This window comes from Cryptomeria japonica, unplaced genomic scaffold (assembly GCF_030272615.1).
Source record: "Cryptomeria japonica unplaced genomic scaffold, Sugi_1.0 HiC_scaffold_235, whole genome shotgun sequence".
Classification (NCBI taxonomy): Eukaryota; Viridiplantae; Streptophyta; class Pinopsida; order Cupressales; family Cupressaceae; genus Cryptomeria; species Cryptomeria japonica.
This window is the reverse complement of record NW_026729057.1, coordinates 102,501-122,500: the sequence shown is the minus strand read 5'-3', so window position 1 is coordinate 122,500 and position 20,000 is coordinate 102,501. Positions and strand designations below refer to the sequence as shown.

Below are 20,000 nucleotides of genomic sequence, written 5' to 3'. Positions count from 1 at the left end.
AGTTGGGTTAATTGTCCGGTTTGCCTCGGGTGCGCACCTTGCGTGCACCTTCGCCAGGGTGGGCGCCTTGGTGCGCACACCTTGGCTGGGCTGCGCACCCGGGCGCGCACACCTTGGCACCCGCGTTTCCTTCATTTTAAATTTTTTTTTTTTACAATCTCTCAAGTGGGAAATTCTATAATCTCAACTTTTTTTGCCTTTTCAGGAAACTTTTGAATGGAGCGCATCATTGGTGCGCTCCGAAGTGTGCTCCAAGGTGCGCACCTCTGGTGTGCTCCAAAGCTCTCTCCAGCTGCGTGCACCTGCCCCGGCCGCGCACCCGGCCCCGCCCAGCTTCGCTCACCTGTCCCGGGCGTCTAGTGCGGAACCTTAGAGTAAGAAACATCACCGTGCACCTTGGCCAACGTGCGCGACTCGACCGAGCGCGCACTGGCCGAGGTGCACACCGATTTCACCTGGGTGCGCGCGCAGCACCTCGGGCGCACCGGGGTGCGCGCACAACGCCCGGGTTGCACCGTGGCCTGTGTGCTCGGGGCGCCTCGGGTGCGCGCTCGGTGTCGCCCCCGCGCGCGCGGTAGTGCGGGCAGCGCACCCCGGCCCGGCCCGGCCCCGACGAGAACGCAAACGGGCAAAAGGTTTATTCAAATAGCATTGCGACGCCCGGCGAAAAACTAAAAAAGGGTGCAACACCGGGACTTCCCGGGAGGTCACCCATCCCAGTACTACTCCGGCCCAAGCGCGCTTAACTGCGGAGTTCTGATGGGATCCGGTGCACTAACGCTGGTATGATCGCACCCGTTATGAGCTTGTCGCAGTGTGTACTTAGCAAACCGCGACCCACGTGCGAATCCACCCCGGCCACCCACCCCCGTCGAGGTGCACACCCTCCCTCGCGAAGTGCGCCCCGTTCGCCAAGTGTGAGCCCTGCCCGGGTGCGCGCACCTTGCTAGGGCGTCGGGTGTGCACCCGGCCCGGCCTACGTGCGTGCACCTGGACGGGGCGTCGTGTGCGTGCAGTGTCCCGTCTGCAACGCGGTGCCCACACACCACCTCGGGCGCAACGACCTGCGCTCACATGTGGGCCGAGTGCACCTTGGTGCATGTTCGGGGCGCCTCGGGTGCACGCTCGATCTTGCCCCGGTGCACCAAGGCGCTCGGTTTGCCCCGGGTGCGCACTTGGTGCAAGGTGGGCACCCAAAATAGGGATCAAGCACCAAAACACAAGTTTCGGGATGCAAAATGGGACCCAAGGACCACAAATGCGTTCCAAGACCCATGATGGGTCCACGAGAACAAAAATGTGTTCCGAGACTTAATAAACAAATATTGGGTTTTAGGAGAAGAAACATGCTCTGATGCCCAAAACGAGAATCGACCCCGAAAAGGCCACAGGCCAAAAGTGGGATGCGAGACAAAAAAAAATGGGACCCGAGGACCAAAATTGGGTTCCCAGGTCGAAGACAGGGCAACCGGACAAGAAACGACCTCTAAGGCTCGAAATGAGTCCCGACGACTAAAACTTGACAAGAAGCACCCATCAGGCACCCAACTCGACACCCATGGGATGCCGACCCACCCGGGCTTCCACCTAGCACACCTTGGCACCCACCCACCCTCGCACCCAACCTCGCACCCAACTTAGCACCTTTGAACCCACATTGGCACTCACCCTGACCCTGGCACCTTGGAACCCACATTGGCACTCACCTTGACCCTGGCACCCACCTTTGCACTCACCTTGGGACCCACCCTGGCTCCCACCTCGGCACCCACCCAGACACCCACCTTGGTTCCTTGGCACCCACCTTGGATCCTTGGCACCCACCCCGACACCCACCTTGGCACGCAACTTGGCTACTTGCCACCCACCTTGGCTCCTTGACGCCCACCCCGACAACCACCCCGTGACCTACCCTGGCTAGGGTTGGTGCACACCCACCCTGGTGCCCACCTTGGCACCCACCCCATGACCCACCTTGGCACGCACCTTAGTACCCACCCCGTTACCCACCCTAGGACCCACCCCGTGACCCACCTTGGCCAGGGTGGGTGCCTTGGTGCGCACAACTTGCCTGGGCTGCACACCAGGGCGGGCTCAAGATGGCACCCGCGTTCCGTTTTTTTCACTATCTTTCAAAACGGAAATTTTAAAATCTCGTTTTTTTTTTTTTTTTGCCTTTTCTGGAAATTAGTGAAGGCAGCGCATCAAAGGTGCGCAATGCTGGTGCGAACCCGGGAGCGCTCCGATGTGTGCTCCAAGGTGCGGCGTGCACGAAGTCCGAGCCCGGCTTGCCCCGGGTGCGCACCTCGCGTGCACCTTCGCCGGGGTGAGCACCTTGGCTGGGTTGCGCGCCCTGGTGCGCACCAAGGAGCGCTCTGAAGTGTGCTCCAAGGTGCGGCGTGCACGAAGTCGGAGCTCGGTTTGCCCCGGGTGTGCACCTCGGGTGCGCACCTCGCGTGCACCTTCGCTGCGGTGGGCACCTTGGCTGGGTTGCGCGCCTTGGTGGGCACCATGCAGTGCACGAAGTCGGAGCCCGGTTTGCCCCGGGCGCGCACCTCCGCCAGGGTGGGCACCTTGGTGCGCACAACTTGCCTGGGCTGCGCACCAGGAAGGGCTCAAGATGGCACCCGCGTTCCGTTTTTTTCACTATCTTTCAGAACGGAAATTTTAAAATATCGTTTTTTTTTGCCTTTTCTGGAAATTAGTGAAGGCAGCGCATCAAAGGTGCGCAACGCTGGTGCGAACCTGGGAGCGCTCCGATGTGTGCTCCAAGGTGCGGCGTGCACGAAGTCGGAGCCCGGTTTGCCCCGGGTGCGCCCTGGTGGGCACCATGGTGCGCACCAAGGAGCGCTCCGAAGTGTGCTCCAAGGTGCGGCCTGCACGAAGTCGGAGCCCGGTTTGCCCCGGGTGTGCACCGCGGGTGGGCACCTTGGTGCGCATGCCTTGCCTGGGCTGCGCACCAGGGCGGGCTCAAGATGGCACCCGCGTTCCGTTTTTTTCACTATCTTTCAAAACGGAAATTTTAAAATCTCATTTTTTTTTGCCTTTTCTGGAAATTAGTGAAGGCAGCGCATCAAAGGTGCGCACCTCGCTGCCCACCACGGTGCGCAACGCCGGTGGGCACCCGGGAGTGCTTCGAAGTGTGCTCCAAGGTGCTGCGTGCACGTTGTCGGAGCCCGGTTTGCCCCGGGTGCGCACCTCGCGTGCACCTTCGTCGGGGTGGGCACCTTGGCTGGGTTTGCCCCGGCTGCGCTCCGAAGCGGGGTTATTGGAGCGCCGCCTCTTTTTTTGTCGGAGCGTTTGGTGGGGTTTCTCGCATTGGCTCTTCCCAGGCCCGGTTGCCACCCTGGCGCGCACGAAGTCGGAAGTAGGGTTAATTGCCCGGGTGCGCACCTTTGCCAGGGTGGGCACCTTACCTGGGCTGTGCACCCGGGCGGGCTCAAGATGGCACCCGCGTTCCGTTTTTTTCACTATCTTTCAAAACGGAAATTTTAAAATCTCCTCTTTTTTTTGCCTTTTCTGGAAATTAGTGAAGGCAGCGCATCAAAGGTGCGCACCTCGCTGCCCACCTTGGTGTGCTCTGAGGTGCGCACCCGGGAGCGCTACGAAGTGTGCTCCAAGGTGCGGCGTGCACGTTGTCGGAGCCCGGTTTGCCCCGGGTGCGCACCTCGCCTGCACCTTGGCCGGGGTGGGCACCCTGGCTGGGTTTGCCCAGGGTGCGCTCCGAAGCGGGGTTACTGGAGCGCCCCCTCTTTTTTTGTCAGAGCGTTTGGTGGGGTTTCTCGCATTGGCTCTTCCCAGGCCCGGTTGTTGGGTGCGCTCCCACCCTGGCGCGCGCGAAGTTGGAAGTTGGGTTAATTGCCCGGGCGCGCACCTTCGCCAGGGTGGGCACCTTGGTGCGCACACCTTGGCTGGGCTGCGCACCAGGGCGGGCTCAAGATGGCACCAGCATTCCCTTTTTCTCACTATCTTTCAAAACGGAAATTTTAAAATCTCGTTTTCTTTTGCCTTTTATGGAAATTAGTGAAGGCATCGCATCAAAGGTGCGCACCTCGCTGCCCACCTTGGTGTGCTCCGAGGTGCCCACCACGGTGCGCTCCGAGGTGCCCACCACGGTGCGCAACGCCGGTGCGAACCCGGGAGCGCCCCGATGTGTGCTCCAAGGTGCGGCGTGCACGAAGCCGGACCCCGGTTTGCCCCGGGTGCGCACCTCGCGTGCACCTTGGTGCGCACACCTTGGCTGGGTTGCGCGGCCTGGTGGGCACCATGGTGCGCACCAAGGAGCGCTCCGAAGTGTGCTCCAAGGTGCGGCGTGCACGAAGTCCTAGCCCGGTTTGCCCCGGGTGCGCACCTTCGCCGCGGTGGGCACCATGGCGTGCACGAAGTCGGAGCCCGGTTTGCCCCGGGTGCGCACCTCGCGTGCACCTTCGCCGGGGTGGGCACCTCGGCTGGGTTGCGCGCCCTGGTGCGCACCAAGGAGCGCTCCGAAGTGTGCTCCAAGGTGCGGCGTGCACGAAGTCGGAGCCCGGTTTGCCCCGGGTGCGCACCTTCGCCGCGGTGGGCACCCTGGTGCGCACCATGGCGTGCACGAAGTCGGAGCCCGGTTTGCCCCGGGTGCGCACCTCGCGTGCACCTTCGGCGGGGTTGCGCGCCCTGGTGCGCACCAAGGAGCGCTCCGAAGTGTGCTCCAAGGTGCGGCGTGCACGAAGTCGGAGCCCGGTTTGCCCCGGGTGCGCACCTCGCGTGCACCTTCGGCGGGGTTGCGCGCCCTGGTGGGCACCATGGTGCGCACCAAGGAGCGCTCCGAAGTGTGCTCCAAGGTGCGGCGTGCACGAAGTCGGAGCCCGGTTTGCCCCGGGTGCGCACCTCGCGTGCACCTTCGCCGCGGTGGGCACCATGGCGTGCACGAAGTCGGAGCCCGGTTTGCCCCGGGTGCGCACCTCGCGTGCACCTTCGCCGGGGTGGGCACCTCGGCTGGGTTGCGCGCCCTGGTGCGCACCAAGGAGCGCTCCGAAGTGTGCTCCAAGGTGCGGCGTGCACGAAGTCGGAGCCCGGTTTGCCCCGGGTGCGCACCTCGCGTGCACCTTCGCCGCGGTGGGCACCATGGCGTGCACGAAGTCGGAGCCCGGTTTGCCTCGGGTGCGCACCCCGCGTGCACCTTCGCCGGGGTGGGCACCTCGGCTGGGTTGCGCGCCCTGGTGCGCACCAAGGAGCGCTCCGAAGTGTGCTCCAAGGTGCGGCGTGCACGAAGTCGGAGCCCGGTTTGCCCCGGGTGCGCACCTCGCGTGCACCTTCGCCGCGGTGGGCACCTTGGCTGGGTTGGGCACCATTGAGCGCTCCGAAGTGTGCTCCAAGGTGCGCACCATGGCCCTCCAAGGTGCGCAGCATGGCGTGCACGAAGTCGGAGCCCGGTTTGCCCCGGGTGCGCACCTCGCGTGCACCTTCGCCAGGGTGGGCACCTCGGTGCGCACACCTTCTCAATGTTTTCTTGCCTTTTCTGGAAATTGGTGAAGGCAGCGCATCAAAGGTGCGCACCTCGGTGTGCTCCGAGGTGCGAACCCGAGAGCGCTCCGAGGTGCCCACGAAGTCGAAAGTCGGGTTAATTGCATTGTTTTCCCCGGGTGCGCTCCGAGGTGCGCAACATCGGTGCGCACCAAGGAGGGCTCCGAAGTGTGCTCCAAGGTGCGCACGATTCGGAGCTCGGTTTGCCCGGGGTGCGCACACCTTGGCTGGGTTGCGCACCCTTTGTGCGCTCCAAGGTGCGCACGAAGTCGGAGCTCGGTTTGCCCCGGGTGCGCACCTTCGCCAGGGTGCGCACCTTGATGCGCACGCCTTGGCTGGGCTGCGCACCTTGGTGGGCGCCATGGTGCGCACCTTTCGTGCGCTCCAAGGTGCGCACGAAGTCGGAGCTCGGTTTGCCCCGGGTGCGCACCTTGGTGGGCGCCATGGTGCACTCCGAGGTGCCCAAGATTGGTGCGCAACAAGGAGCGCTCCGAAGTGCGCTCCAAGGTGCGCAGGTGCGCGCGAAGTCGAAAGTTGGGTTAATTGTCCGGTTTGCCTCGGGTGCGCACCTTGCGTGCACCTTCGCCAGGGTGGGCGCCTTGGTGCGCACACCTTGGCTGGGCTGCGCACCCGGGCGCGCACACCTTGGCACCCGCGTTTCCTTCATTTTAAATTTTTTTTTTTTACAATCTCTCAAGTGGGAAATTCTATAATCTCAACTTTTTTTGCCTTTTCAGGAAACTTTTGAATGGAGCGCATCATTGGTGCGCTCCGAAGTGTGCTCCAAGGTGCGCACCTCTGGTGTGCTCCAAAGCTCTCTCCAGCTGCGTGCACCTGCCCCGGCCGCGCACCCGGCCCCGCCCAGCTTCGCTCACCTGTCCCGGGCGTCTGGTGCGGAACCTTAGAGTAAGAAACATCACCGTGCACCTTGGCCAACGTGCGCGACTCGACCGAGCGCGCACTGGCCGAGGTGCACACCGATTTCACCTGGGTGCGCGCGCAGCACCTCGGGCGCACCGGGGTGCGCGCACAACGCCCGGGTTGCACCGTGGCCTGTGTGCTCGGGGCGCCTCGGGTGCGCGCTCGGTGTCGCCCCCCGCGCGCGCGGTAGTGCGGGCAGCGCACCCCGGCCCGGCCCGGCCCCGACGAGAACGCAAACGGGCAAAAGGTTTATTCAAATAGCATTGCGACGCCCGGCGAAAAACTAAGAAAGGGTGCAACACCGGGACTTCCCGGGAGGTCACCCATCCCAGTACTACTCCGGCCCAAGCGCGCTTAACTGCGGAGTTCTGATGGGATCCGGTGCACTAACGCTGGTATGATCGCACCCGTTATGAGCTTGTCGCAGTGTGTACTTAGCAAACCGCGACCCACGTGCGAATCCACCCCGGCCACCCACCCCCGTCGAGGTGCACACCCTCCCTCGCGAAGTGCGCCCCGTTCGCCAAGTGTGAGCCCTGCCCGGGTGCGCGCACCTTGCTAGGGCGTCGGGTGTGCACCCGGCCCGGCCTACGTGCGTGCACCTGGACGGGGCGTCGTGTGCGTGCAGTGTCCCGTCTGCAACGCGGTGCCCACACACCACCTCGGGCGCAACGACCTGCGCTCACATGTGGGCCGAGTGCACCTTGGTGCATGTTCGGGGCGCCTCGGGTGCACGCTCGATCTTGCCCCGGTGCACCAAGGCGCTCGGTTTGCCCCGGGTGCGCACTTGGTGCAAGGTGGGCACCCAAAATAGGGATCAAGCACCAAAACACAAGTTTCGGGATGCAAAATGGGACCCAAGGACCACAAATGCGTTCCAAGACCCATGATGGGTCCACGAGAACAAAAATGTGTTCCGAGACTTAATAAACAAATATTGGGTTTTAGGAGAAGAAACATGCTCTGATGCCCAAAACGAGAATCGACCCCGAAAAGGCCACAGGCCAAAAGTGGGATGCGAGACAAAAAAAAATGGGACCCGAGGACCAAAATTGGGTTCCCAGGTCGAAGACAGGGCAACCGGACAAGAAACGACCTCTAAGGCTCGAAATGAGTCCCGACGACTAAAACTTGACAAGAAGCACCCATCAGGCACCCAACTCGACACCCATGGGATGCCGACCCACCCGGGCTTCCACCTAGCACACCTTGGCACCCACCCACCCTCGCACCCAACCTCGCACCCAACTTAGCACCTTTGAACCCACATTGGCACTCACCCTGACCCTGGCACCTTGGAACCCACATTGGCACTCACCTTGACCCTGGCACCCACCTTTGCACTCACCTTGGGACCCACCCTGGCTCCCACCTCGGCACCCACCCAGACACCCACCTTGGTTCCTTGGCACCCACCTTGGATCCTTGGCACCCACCCCGACACCCACCTTGGCACGCAACTTGGCTACTTGCCACCCACCTTGGCTCCTTGACGCCCACCCCGACAACCACCCCGTGACCTACCCTGGCTAGGGTTGGTGCACACCCACCCTGGTGCCCACCTTGGCACCCACCCCATGACCCACCTTGGCACGCACCTTAGTACCCACCCTGTTACCCACCCTAGGACCCACCCCGTGACCCACCTTGGCCAGGGTGGGTGCACCCACCCTGGTGCCCACCTTGGCACCCACCCATCCTAGCACCCAGCCTGTGACCGGGCTTGGAACCCAACCTTGCACCCGTCTTGGCCAGTGTGGGTGCGCACCCATCCTGGCACCCACGTTGTGACACACCCTTTAACCCACGCACCCTAGCAGCCACGTTGGCACCCACCTTGGAACACAACCTAGCAACTTGGCACCCACCCCGTGACCCACCTTGGCATCCACCATAGCAGTCGCCCACTTGGCACCCACCTTGGAACCCAAGTTGGCACCCACCTCGGCACCCACCTTGACACTTGTGGACCCACCTTGCCACTCACCCTAGCATCGACCCATCCTAGCACCCACCCTGGCACCTTTGCACCCTAGCACTCACCCATCCTAGCACCTAACCTGTGACCCACCTTGACACTCACCCTCGCACCCACCTTGGAACCCAACCTAGCACCCACCCACCCTGACACCAACCCTAGCACCTACCCACCCTTGCACCCACCCTGTGACCCATCTTGGCACCCACCCATCCTACCACTCAACCTATCACCCACCTTCTCACCCACCTTGGCATCCACCTTAGCACCCACCCACACTGGCACCTTGGCACCCACCTCGGGCAAGGTGGGTGCACACCCACCCTGACACCCAATTTAGAACCAACCGAGCATGTTACCCACCTTGGCACCCACATTGCAGCCCACCCTAGTACCCACCCTATGACCCACATTGGCATCCACACCCTAGCACCCAGGCACCTCGACACCCGCCTTGACACGCACCCTAGCACTAAACCTGTGACCCACCTTGGAACTCACCCTAGAACCCACCCACCCTGTGAACCACCTTGGCATCCACCTTAGCACCCACCCACCTTGGCACCCACTCTAGCACTCACCCATCCTAACACCCAACTTGTTACCCACCTTGGCACCCGCCCTCGCGTCCACCTTGAAACCCACCCTAGCACCCACCCACGCAGGAGCCCACCTTGGCACCCAACCTAACACCCACGCATCCTGGCACCCAACTTGTGACCCACCTTGGAACCCACCCTAGTACCCACCTTTGAACCCACTATATCACCAACCCACCTTGGCACCCACCCTATGACCCTCTTTGGAATCCACCCTAGCACGCACCCACCCTGGCACCCACCATGGAGCGCACCCTAGCACCCACCCACCTCGGCACGCACCTCAACACCCACCTTGGTGTGCGCACTGCGCCAACCTCTCAAAGACCCTATGTGGTGCGCTCCAAAGTGTACACCTTTGGTGCGCTCCAAGGTGCGCACCTTTGGTGCACACCGAGGTGCACACCAAAGTGTGCACCGAGGTGAGCACCAAAGTGCACTCCAAGGTGCACACCAAGGCGTGCACCTTTGGTGCGGTCAATGCAAACGAATTCGGAAGTTGGGGTCGATGTCCTAATCGCTGCTGCAGACTACACGTATGAGAATCGGACAAATAGCTTTATATAGGGGAGGTGTTGCGTTTGATGGGTCGACTCCCCTGGTTGTGTGCACTGCACCAACTTCAAAGACCCTGTCTTGTTTAAGAAGTCAAAAGTTGGGGTGGATGTCCTAATCATTGCTGCAGTCTACGCATGTATGAGAATCAGACAAATAGCTTATATAGGGGAGGTGTTGCATTCGGTGGGTTGACTCCCCTGGTTGTGCGCACTGCGCCAACCTCAAAGACCCCGCATAGCAGAAGAAGTCGGAAGTCGGATTTTGGTGAGCACCAAGGCGTGCACCTTTGGTGCGGTCAACGCAGACGAATTCAGAAGTTGGGGTGGATGTCCTAATCGTTGTTGCAGGCTACACATGTATGAGAATCAGACAAATAGCTTATATAGGGGAGGTGTTGGGTTTGATGGGTCAACTCCCTTGGTTGTGCGCATTACGCCAACCTCAAAGACCTTGTTTTCGTTAAGAAGTCAAAAGTTGGGGTCAATGTCCTAATGGCTCCTGTAGGCTACACATGTATGAGAATCGGACAAATAGCTTATATAGGGGAGGTGTTGGGTTTGATGGGTCGACTCCCCTGGTTGTGCGCATTACGTCAACCTCAAAGACCTTGTTTTCGTTAAGAAGTCAAAAGTTGGGGTCGATGTCCTAATTGCTCCTGTAGACTACACATGTATGAGAATCAGACAAATAGCTTATATAGGGGAGGTGTTGGGTTTGATGGGTTGACTCCCCTAGTTGTTCGCATTACACCAACCTCAAAGACCTTGTTTTCGTTTAGAAGCCGAAAGTTGGGGTCGATGTCCTAATTGCTCCTGCAGGCTACGCATGTATGAGAATCAGACAAATAGCTTATATAGGGGAGGTGTTGGGTTTGATGGGTCGACTCCCCTGGTTGTGCGCATTGCGCCAACCTCAAAGACCCTGCATTGCGGATGAAGTCGAAAGTCAGAGTTTGGTGTGCTACAAGGTGTGGTCGAAGGTGCTCACCTAGGTGTGCACCTTTGGAGCGCAGGAAAAGTGCCCTCCAAAAGTGCGCACCTTTGGAGTGCACAAAAGTGCCCTCCAAAAGTGCGCACCTTTGGAGCGCACAAAAGTGCCCTCCAAAAAGTGCCCTCCAAAAGTGCGCACCTTTGGAGCGCACAAAAGTGCCCTCCAAAAAGTGCCCTCCAAAAGTGCGCACCTTTGGAGTGCAGAAAAGTGCCCTCCAAAAAGTGCCCTCCAAAAGTGTGCACCTTTGGAGTGCACAAAAGTGCCCTCCAAAAGTGCGCACCTTTGGAGCGCAGAAAAGTGCCCTCCAAAAAGTGCCCTCCAAAAGTGCGCACCTTTGGAGCGCAGAAAAGTGCCCTCCAAAAAGTGCCCTCCAAAAGTGCGCACCTTTGGAGCGCAGAAAAGTGCCCTCCAAAAAGTGCCCTCCAAAAGTGCGCACCTTTGGAGCGCAGAAAAGTGCCCTCCAAAAAGTGCCCTCCAAAAGTGCGCACCTTTGGAGCGCACAAAAGTGCCCTCCAAAAAGTGCCCTCCAAAAGTGCGCACCTTTGGAGCGCACAAAAGTGCCCTCCAAAAGTGCGCACCTTTGGAGCGCACAAAAGTGCCCTCCAAAAGTGCGCACTTTTGGTGCGCACCAAGGCGCTGGTTCGGTCGTTGCAGGCGAGTTCGGAAGTTGGGGTCGATGTCCTGAGCGGAGGTGCAAACTACACAGGTGTCGGAATCGGACAAATAGCTTATATAGGGGAGGTGTATGCTTCGATGGGTCGACTCCCCAGGTTGAGCGCACCGCGCCAACCTCAAAGACCCTACGGTATGGATGAAGTCGGAAGTTGGGTCCGATGACCGATTCGATTAGTAGGTATGCTCATGAGGTCGGAATTTGGGTCCGATGACCTGCCATGTGCAGGAAGGCGAATGTTGGCACTGTGCGTTGCAAGGTGCACACCAAGGTGCTGGTGCGGTCTTTTTAGTCGAGTTCGGAAGTTGGGGTCGATGTCCTGATCGGAGGTGCAAGCTACACAGGTGTGGGAATCGGACAAATAGCTTATATAGGGGAGGTGTATGCTTCGTTGGGTCGACTCCCCGGGTTGAGCGCACCGCGCCAACCTCAAAGACCCTACGGTATGGATGAAGTCGGAAGTTGGGTCCGATGACCGATTCGATATGTAGGCATACTCGCGAGGTCGGAATTTGGGTCCGATGACCTGCCATGTGCAGGAAGGCGAATGTTGGCACTGTGCGTTGCAAGGTGCGCACCAAGGCGCTGGTTCGGTCGTTGCAGGCGAGTTCGGAAGTTGGGGTCGATGTCCTGATCGGAGGTGCAAACTACACAGGTGTGGGAATCGGACAAATAGCTTATATAGGGGAGGTGTATGCTTCGTTGGGTCGACTCCCCGGGTTGAGCGCACCGCGCCAACCTCAAAGACCCTACGGTATGGATGAAGTCGGAAGTTGTGTCCGATGACCGATTCGATATGTAGGCATACTCGCGAGGTCGGAATTTGGGTCCGATGACCTGCCATGTGCAGGAAGGCGAATGTTGGGACTGTGCGTCGCAAGGTGCGCACCAAGGCGCTGGTGCCGTCGTTGCAGTCGAGTTCGGAAGTTGGGGTCGATGTCCTGGTCAGAGGTGCAAACTACACAGGTGTGGGAATCGGACAAATAGCTTATATAGGGGAGGTGTATGCTTCGATGGGTCGACTCCCCGGGTTGAGCGCACCGCGCCAACCTCAAAGACCCTACAGTATGGATGAAGTCGGAAGTTGGGTCCGATGACCGATTCGATACGTAGGCATATTGGCGAGGTCTGAATTTGTGTCCGATGACCTGCCATGCGCAGGAAGGCGGAATTTGGGTCCGATGACCGAGTTGATGGCGTGCCATGCGCAGAAAGGCGGAATTTGGGTCCGATGACCGAGTTGATGTTGATGGCCCGCCATGCACAGGAAGGCGGAATTTGGGTCCGATGACCGATTTGAAGGCGTGCCATGCGCAGAAAGGCGGAGTTTGGGTCCGATGACCGAGTTGATATTGATGGCCCGCCATGCGCAGGAAGGCGGAATTTGGGTCCGATGACCTGACATACGCATGGAGTCCGACTCGGGGGCCGATGTTCGATTCGATGACTTGCATTGTGGGTAAAGTCGGAAGTTGTGGTCTTTGACCCGATTCGATGACCAGACTTCGGCTGCTTGAGAATCGGACAAATAACTTATATAGGGGAGGTAGTGTTCTCGAGCATCCTCCCCCCGTGCCCGTTTATGTCGATTGATGCTGGTGCTCGACTGGTTGGAGCGCTCGGATGCAAAAATCTTGCACCAGGATTTATCGATTGTGATGGACACGGCAAGTCTCCTGATTGCTATGCAGGAGCTCATCGTGAATCTCTATGCGGCCTTGGTATGGACTCGACCTGCGGAATGGTTCGGCAATGGTAGTCGCTCCAACACGTCCTTGCAATGGCCACAGAGGTGATTCGACTAGAGCTCCAGTCTAGCTTTTGGGTTGCTTGGCGGACTGGTATAGCCGCGATCGAGTTCCGGCCATGAACGTTTTAGATAGCTCTTGGGCTTTCTGGGACGGAAGTCGGAAGTTTGGGCTGTTGTCCGATTTGATGACCATTCTTCGGATGTGTGAGAATCGGACAAATAACTTATATAGGGGACTGTGTTGTCTCACGCAGCCCCCTCCGTGCCCCTCTATCTCGACCGATGTTGGTGCTTGAAAGGGTTGGGATCGCTCGGATTTATAAACGTGCACCACCATTTGTCGAGTGTGAGGGACGCGGCAGGTCTCCTAAATGCTATACGGGCGCTCTCTGAGAATCTCTATCCGGCCTCGACACAGACTAGTCTTGCTGAATGGTTTGGCACTGGTAGTCGATCCAACACGTCGTTGTTGTGGCCGCCTAGGCGATTCGATTCGAGCCCCCGTCTAGCTTTTGGGTTGCTTGGCGGATTTTGCCCTATCCGCAAGTGAGCTCGGTCCCTAAACGTTCGAGAAACCCGATTGCTATGCGCCGACTCTCTTTCTTGCGAGCCTCCATCTAGCTTTTGGGTCTCTACGGAACGGAAGTCGGAATCTGGGACCGTTGTTTGATTCGACGAGGCAGACTACGGTTGTGCGAGAATCGGACAAATAACTTATATAGGGGAGGTGTTGACTGGAGCATTCTCCCCCGTGCCCCTCTAACTCGACCAATGCTGGCGCTCGAACGGTGGTAGCGCTCGGATTTTCGTTGAGCGCCAGCATTGGTCGATTTAGAGGGGCATGCGAGATTCCCGAATGCTATGCGAGGGCTCTAACGGAAATGTCTATTGGTTTCGGTATGGATGCAATTGCGAGTGGTTCGGCAAAGGTAGTCGTTCCGATGCGTCCATGTCGTGGCCAAATCGATAATTCGATTTGAGCCCTCGTATAGCATTTGGGTCTCTCGATGTGATTCCGCATTCCAGTCCCTTTGGGCACTGCTTGAGCCGCATCCCAGGGGGTTCCCTTCCCAATAATCTGCCTCGCAACCCGATTGCTATGCGGTGAGGCTCCTCGGCCGCCTCGGAACTATCTGTGTATCAGACGCATCGCGGGATAAGGGGTTGGCAACGGTAGTCGCCCCAAGCGCGTCCGATGCTTGGACCATTCCGAGGCGGCCCTGAAGCCTCTTCCGTCTAGCCGTTGGGTCCTTCTCGCCGCATCCCTTGCCTCGCACCCCGATTGCTATGCGGTGAGGCTCCTCGGCCGCCTTGGAACTATCTGTGTATCAGACGCATCGCGGGATAAGGGGTTGTCACTGGTAGTCGCCCCAAGCGCGTCCGATGCTTGGACCATTCCGAGGCGGCCCTGAAGCCTCTTCCGTCTAGCCGTTGGGTCCTTCTCGCCGCATCCCTCGACTCGCACCCCGATTGCTATGCGGTGAGGCTCCTCGGCCGCCTTGGAACTATCTGTGTATCGGACGCGTCGCGGGATAAGGGGTTGTCACTGGTAGTCGCCCCAAGCGCGTCCGATGCTTGGACCATTCCGAGGCGGCCCTGAAGCCTCTTCCGTCTAGCCGTTGGGTCCTTCTCGCCGCATCCCTCGCCTCGCACCCCGATTGCTATGCGGTGAGGCTCCTCGGCCGCCTTGGAACTATCTGTGTATCGGACGCGTCGCGGGATAAGGGGTTGTCACTGGTAGTCGCCCCAAGCGCGTGCGATGCATGGACCATTCCCAGGCGGCCCTGAAGCCTCTTCCGTCTAGCCGTTGGGTCCTTCTCGCCGCATCCCTCGCCTCGCACCCCGATTGCTATGCGGTGAGGCTCCTCGGCCGCCTTGGAACTATCTGTGTATCGGACGCGTCGCGGGATAAGGGGTTGTCACTGGTAGTCGCCCCAAGCGCGTCCGATGCTTGGACCATTCCGAGGCGGCCCTGAAGCCTCTTCCGTCTAGCCGTTGGGTCCTTCTCGCCGCATCCCTCGCCTCGCACCCCGATTGCTATGCGGTGAGGCTCCTCGGCCGCCTTGGAACTATCTGTGTATCGGACGCGTCGCGGGATAAGGGGTTGTCACTGGTAGTCGCCCCAAGCGCGTCCGATGCTTGGACCATTCCGAGGCGGCCCTGAAGCCTCTTCCGTCTAGCCGTTGGGTCCTTCTCGCCGCATCCCTCGCCTCGCACCCCGATTGCTATGCGGTGAGGCTCCTCGGCCGCCTTGGAACTATCTGTGTATCGGACGCGTCGCGGGATAAGGGGTTGTCACTGGTAGTCGCCCCAAGCGCGTCCGATGCTTGGACCATTCCGAGGCGGCCCTGAAGCCTCTTCCGTCTAGCCGTTGGGTCCTTCTCGCCGCATCCCTCGCCTCGCACCCCGATTGCTATGCGGTGAGGCTCCTCGGCCGCCTTGGAACTATCTGTGTATCGGACGCATCGCGGGATAAGGGGTTGTCACTGGTAGTCGCCCCAAGCGCGTCCGATGCTTGGACCATTCCGAGGCGGCCCTGAAGCCTCTTCCGTCTAGCCGTTGGGTCCTTCTCGCCGCATCCCTCGCCTCGCACCCCGATTGCTATGCGGTGAGGCTCCTCGGCCGCCTTGGAACTATCTGTGTATCGGACGCGTCGCGGGATAAGGGGTTGTCACTGGTAGTCGCCCCAAGCGCGTCCGATGCTTGGACCATTCCGAGGCGGCCCTGAAGCCTCTTCCGTCTAGCCGTTGGGTCCTTCTCGCCGCATCCCTCGCCTCGCACCCCGATTGCTATGCGGTGAGGCTCCTCGGCCGCCTTGGAACTATCTGTGTATCGGACGCGTCGCGGGATAAGGGGTTGTCACTGGTAGTCGCCCCAAGCGCGTCCGATGCTTGGACCATTCCGAGGCGGACCTGAAGCCTCTTCCGTCTAGCCGTTGGGTCCTTCTCGCCGCATCCCTCGCCTCGCACCCCGATTGCTATGCGGTGAGGCTCCTCGGCCGCCTTGGAACTATCTGTGTATCGGACGCGTCGCGGGATAAGGGGTTGTCACTGGTAGTCGCCCCAAGCGCGTCCGATGCTTGGACCATTCCGAGGCGGCCCTGAAGCCTCTTCCGTCTAGCCGTTGGGTCCTTCTTGCCGCATCCCTCGCCTCGCACCCCGATTGCTATGCGGTGAGGCTCCTCGGCCGCCTTGGAACTATCTGTGTATCGGACGCGTCGCGGGATAAGGGGTTGTCACTGGTAGTCGCCCCAAGCGCGTCCGATGCTTGGACCATTCCGAGGCGGCCCTGAAGCCTCTTCCGTCTAGCCGTTGGGTCCTTCTCGCCGCATCCCTCGCCTCGCACCCCGATTGCTATGCGGTGAGGCTCCTCGGCCGCCTTGGAACTATCTGTGTATCGGACGCATCGCGGGATAAGGGGTTGTCACTGGTAGTCGCCCCAAGCGCGTCCGATGCTTGGACCATTCCGAGGCGGCCCTGAAGCCTCTTCCGTCTAGCCGTTGGGTCCTTCTCGCCGCATCCCTCGCCTCGCACCCCGATTGCTATGCGGTGAGGCTCCTCGGCCGCCTTGGAACTATCTGTGTATCGGACGCGTCGCGGGATAAGGGGTTGTCACTGGTAGTCGCCCCAAGCGCGTCCGATGCTTGGACCATTCCGAGGTGGACCTGAAGCCTCTTCCGTCTAGCCGTTGGGTCCTTCTCGCCGCATCCCTCGCCTCGCACCCCGATTGCTATGCGGTGAGGCTCCTCGGCCGCCTTGGAACTATCTGTGTATCGGACGCGTCGCGGGATAAGGGGTTGTCACTGGTAGTCGCCCCAAGCGCGTCCGATGCTTGGACCATTCCGAGGCGGCCCTGAAGCCTCTTCCGTCTAGCCGTTGGGTCCTTCTCGCCGCATCCCTCGCCTCGCACCCCGATTGCTATGCGGTGAGGCTCCTCGGCCGCCTTGGAACTATCTGTGTATCGGACGCGTCGCGGGATAAGGGGTTGTCACTGGTAGTCGCCCCAAGCGCGTCCGATGCTTGGACCATTCCGAGGCGGACCTGAAGCCTCTTCCCTCTAGCCGTTGGGGCTTTCTCGCCGCATCCCTCGCCTCGCACCCCGATTGCTATTCGGTGAGGCTCCTCGGCCGCCTTGGAACTATCTGTGTATCGGACGCATCGCGGGATAAGGGGTTGGCAGTGGTAGTCGCCCCAAGCGCGTCCGATGCTTGGACCATTCCGAGGCGGCCCTGCAGCCTCTTCCGTCTAGCCGTTGGGGCCATCTCGCTGCATCCCCCACCTCGCACCACGATTGCTATGCGGTGAGGCTCCTTGGCCGCCTCGGAACTATCTGTGTATCGGACGCATCGCGGGATAAGGGGTTGTCACTGGTAGTCGCCCCAAGCGCGTCCGATGCTTGGACTATTCCGAGGCGGCCCTGCAGCCTCTTCCGTCTAGCCGTTGGGGCCATCTCGCCGCATCCCCCAGCTCCTCGGCCGCCTCGGAACTATCTGTGTATCGGACGCATCGCGGGATAAGGGGTTGGCAGTGGTAGTCGCCCCAAGCGCGTTCGATGCTTGGACTATTCCGAGGCGGCCCCGCAGCCTCTTCCGTCTACCCTTTGGGGCCATCTCGCCGCATCCCTCGCCTCGCACCCCGATTGCTATGCGGTGAGGCTCCTCGGCCGCCTGGGAACTATCTTCGTATCGGATGCATCGCGGGATAAGGGGTTGTCACTGGTAGTCGCCCCAAGCGCGTCCGATGCTTGGACTATTCCGAGGCGGCCCTGTGGCCTCTTCCGTCTAGCCGTTGGGGCCATCTCGCCGCATCCCTCACCTCGCACCCCCATTGCTATGCGGTGAGGCTCCTCGGCCGCCTTGGAACTGTCTTCGTATCGGAAGCATCGCGGGATAAGGGGTTGTCACTGGTAGTCGCCCCAAGCGCGTCCGATGCTTGGACTATTCCGAGGCGGCCCTGCAGCCTCTTCCGTCTAGCCGTTGGGGCCATCTCGCCGCATCCCCCACCTCGCACCCGGATTGCTATGCGGTGAGGCTCCTCGGCCGCCTTGGAACTATCTTCGTATCGGACGCATCGCGGGATAAGGGGTTGTCACTGGTAGTCGCCCCAAGCGCGTCCGATGCTTGGACTATTCCGACGCGGCCCTGTGGCCTCTTCCGTCTAGCCGTTGGGGCCATCTCGCCGCATCCCCCACCTCGCACCCCGATTGCTATGCGGTGAGGCTCCTCGGCCGCCTTGGAACCATCTTCGTATCGGACGCATCGCGGGATGAGGGGTTGTCACTGGTAGTCGCCCCAAGCGCGTCCGATGCTTGGACCATTCCGAGGCGGCCCTGAAGCCTCTTCCGTCTAGCCGTTGGGGCCTTCCCGCCCCATCCCTCGCCTCGCACCCCCGATTGCTATGCGGTGAGGCTCCTCGGCCGCCTTGGAACCATCTGTGTATCGGACGCATCGCGGGATAAGGGGTTGGCACTGGTAGTCGCCCCAAGCGCGTCCGATGCTTGGAGCATTCCGAGGTGGCCCTGAAGCCTCTTCCGTCTAGCCGTTGGGGCCTTCCCGCCCCATCCCTCGCCTCGCACCCCGATTGATATGCGGTGAGGCTCCTCGGCCGCCTTGGAACTATCTGTGTATCGGACGCATCGCGGGATAAGGGGTTGGCACTGGTAGTCGTCCCAATCGCGTCCGATGCTTGGACCATTCCGAGGCGGCCCTGCAGCCTCTTCCGTTTAGCCGTCGGGGCCTTCCCGCCGCATCCCTCGCCTCGCATCCCGATTCCTATGCGGTGAGTCTTCTCGGCCGCCGCGGAACTATACCTGTTATTGCTACTGCATCCTTCGGCTGGTAACCTCCTCTGCCGCCTTGGAACGTTCTCTTTGTCGGACGCGTCGCGGGATAAGGGGTTGGCACTGGTAGTCGCCCCAAGCGCGCCCGATGCATAGACCGCTCCGAGTTGACCTTGCTTTCAGCCTCTCACATGCATAGACCTCTCTGAGTCGACCCTGCAGCCTCTCACGTTTAGCCTTTGGAATCTCGCCTCACAACATGATTGCTATCCTTGATGCATCCCTTGCCTCGAGCCCTGATTGCTTTCTTGGCTGCATCCCTCCTCTCCTCACAGCCCGGTTGTCATCACTGCTTCATCCGTCGCTTCATGCATTCTGGCTGCTGGGCCCTTCCCACCGCACACCTCGATTGCTATCTCTTCTGCATCACACACCCCGATTGCTATCTCTGCTACATCCCTCGGCTCTCACTTCTGCATCCTTCGCCTCCCACCTCGATTGCTATCAATGCTGCATCCGTAACCTCACACCCCGATTGCTATGCGGGGAGGCTCCTTGGCCGCCTTGGAAATTTCTGTGTGTCGGACGCACCGCGGGATAAGGGGTTGGCACTGGTAGTCGCCCCAAGTGCGCCCGATTCTTAGACCGCTTCGAGGTGACCTCGTAGCCTCTTTCGTCCAGGCTTCCTGCCTTCAACGCCCTTTTTACACCTCGATTGCTATGCGCGGGCTCGTTGGCGTCTATCACCTCTCTGCGAAGAGTGGCACGATGATTGTTGGGGTAAATCGTAGCAGTCCGATCTCTGGCCTTGGGCCATTGTGAGGGCTGATCGATTTCCTGTGCGCATCTCGTGTTCGCCCAGTAACAGACTCGACGACTTGTAATCGGTCTTGTTCCCGATTGTTCCTGGAGGTAGTCTTCGGAACTCTTGGATTTGACCTGTCACTCGAACTGTCCTCTTCCGAGGATGCTTGTGTGTGTGTGCTTGTGCCATTTCCTTGGCGGTATTAACGAGATATTAAAGAGCGGAGTGAGCGCCTCGCCCAGCTATGTTTGGGGCTCTCACTCCCTTACCCGGTGTGCGACCGCTTTGCACGTAGGTTGCGGAGCATCGCGACTCTTTCGATGTTTGGCGGTTGTCTTCCGGTGATGCGTTGGTCCCGAAGTGCACGTTACTAGCATTTCTGCCATTGTTCTCGATCTTTGGCACGTTCCTTCGTTGCAATTGGATATATATCTCCGTTTATACGC

General features: G+C 60.2%; 2 non-coding genes across 2 annotated transcripts; both read right to left on the bottom strand.

The window, feature by feature from the left end:
* Positions 1–678: 678 nt before the first annotated feature.
* Positions 679–797, bottom strand: LOC131869119 (5S ribosomal RNA). The gene has a single exon (XR_009367514.1). It is a non-coding gene; the product is annotated as a 5S ribosomal RNA (ribosomal RNA).
* Positions 798–6,713: 5,916 nt separating this feature from the next.
* Positions 6,714–6,832, bottom strand: LOC131869118 (5S ribosomal RNA). Its single transcript, XR_009367513.1, has one exon. It is a non-coding gene; the product is annotated as a 5S ribosomal RNA (ribosomal RNA).
* Positions 6,833–20,000: the final 13,168 nt, after the last annotated feature.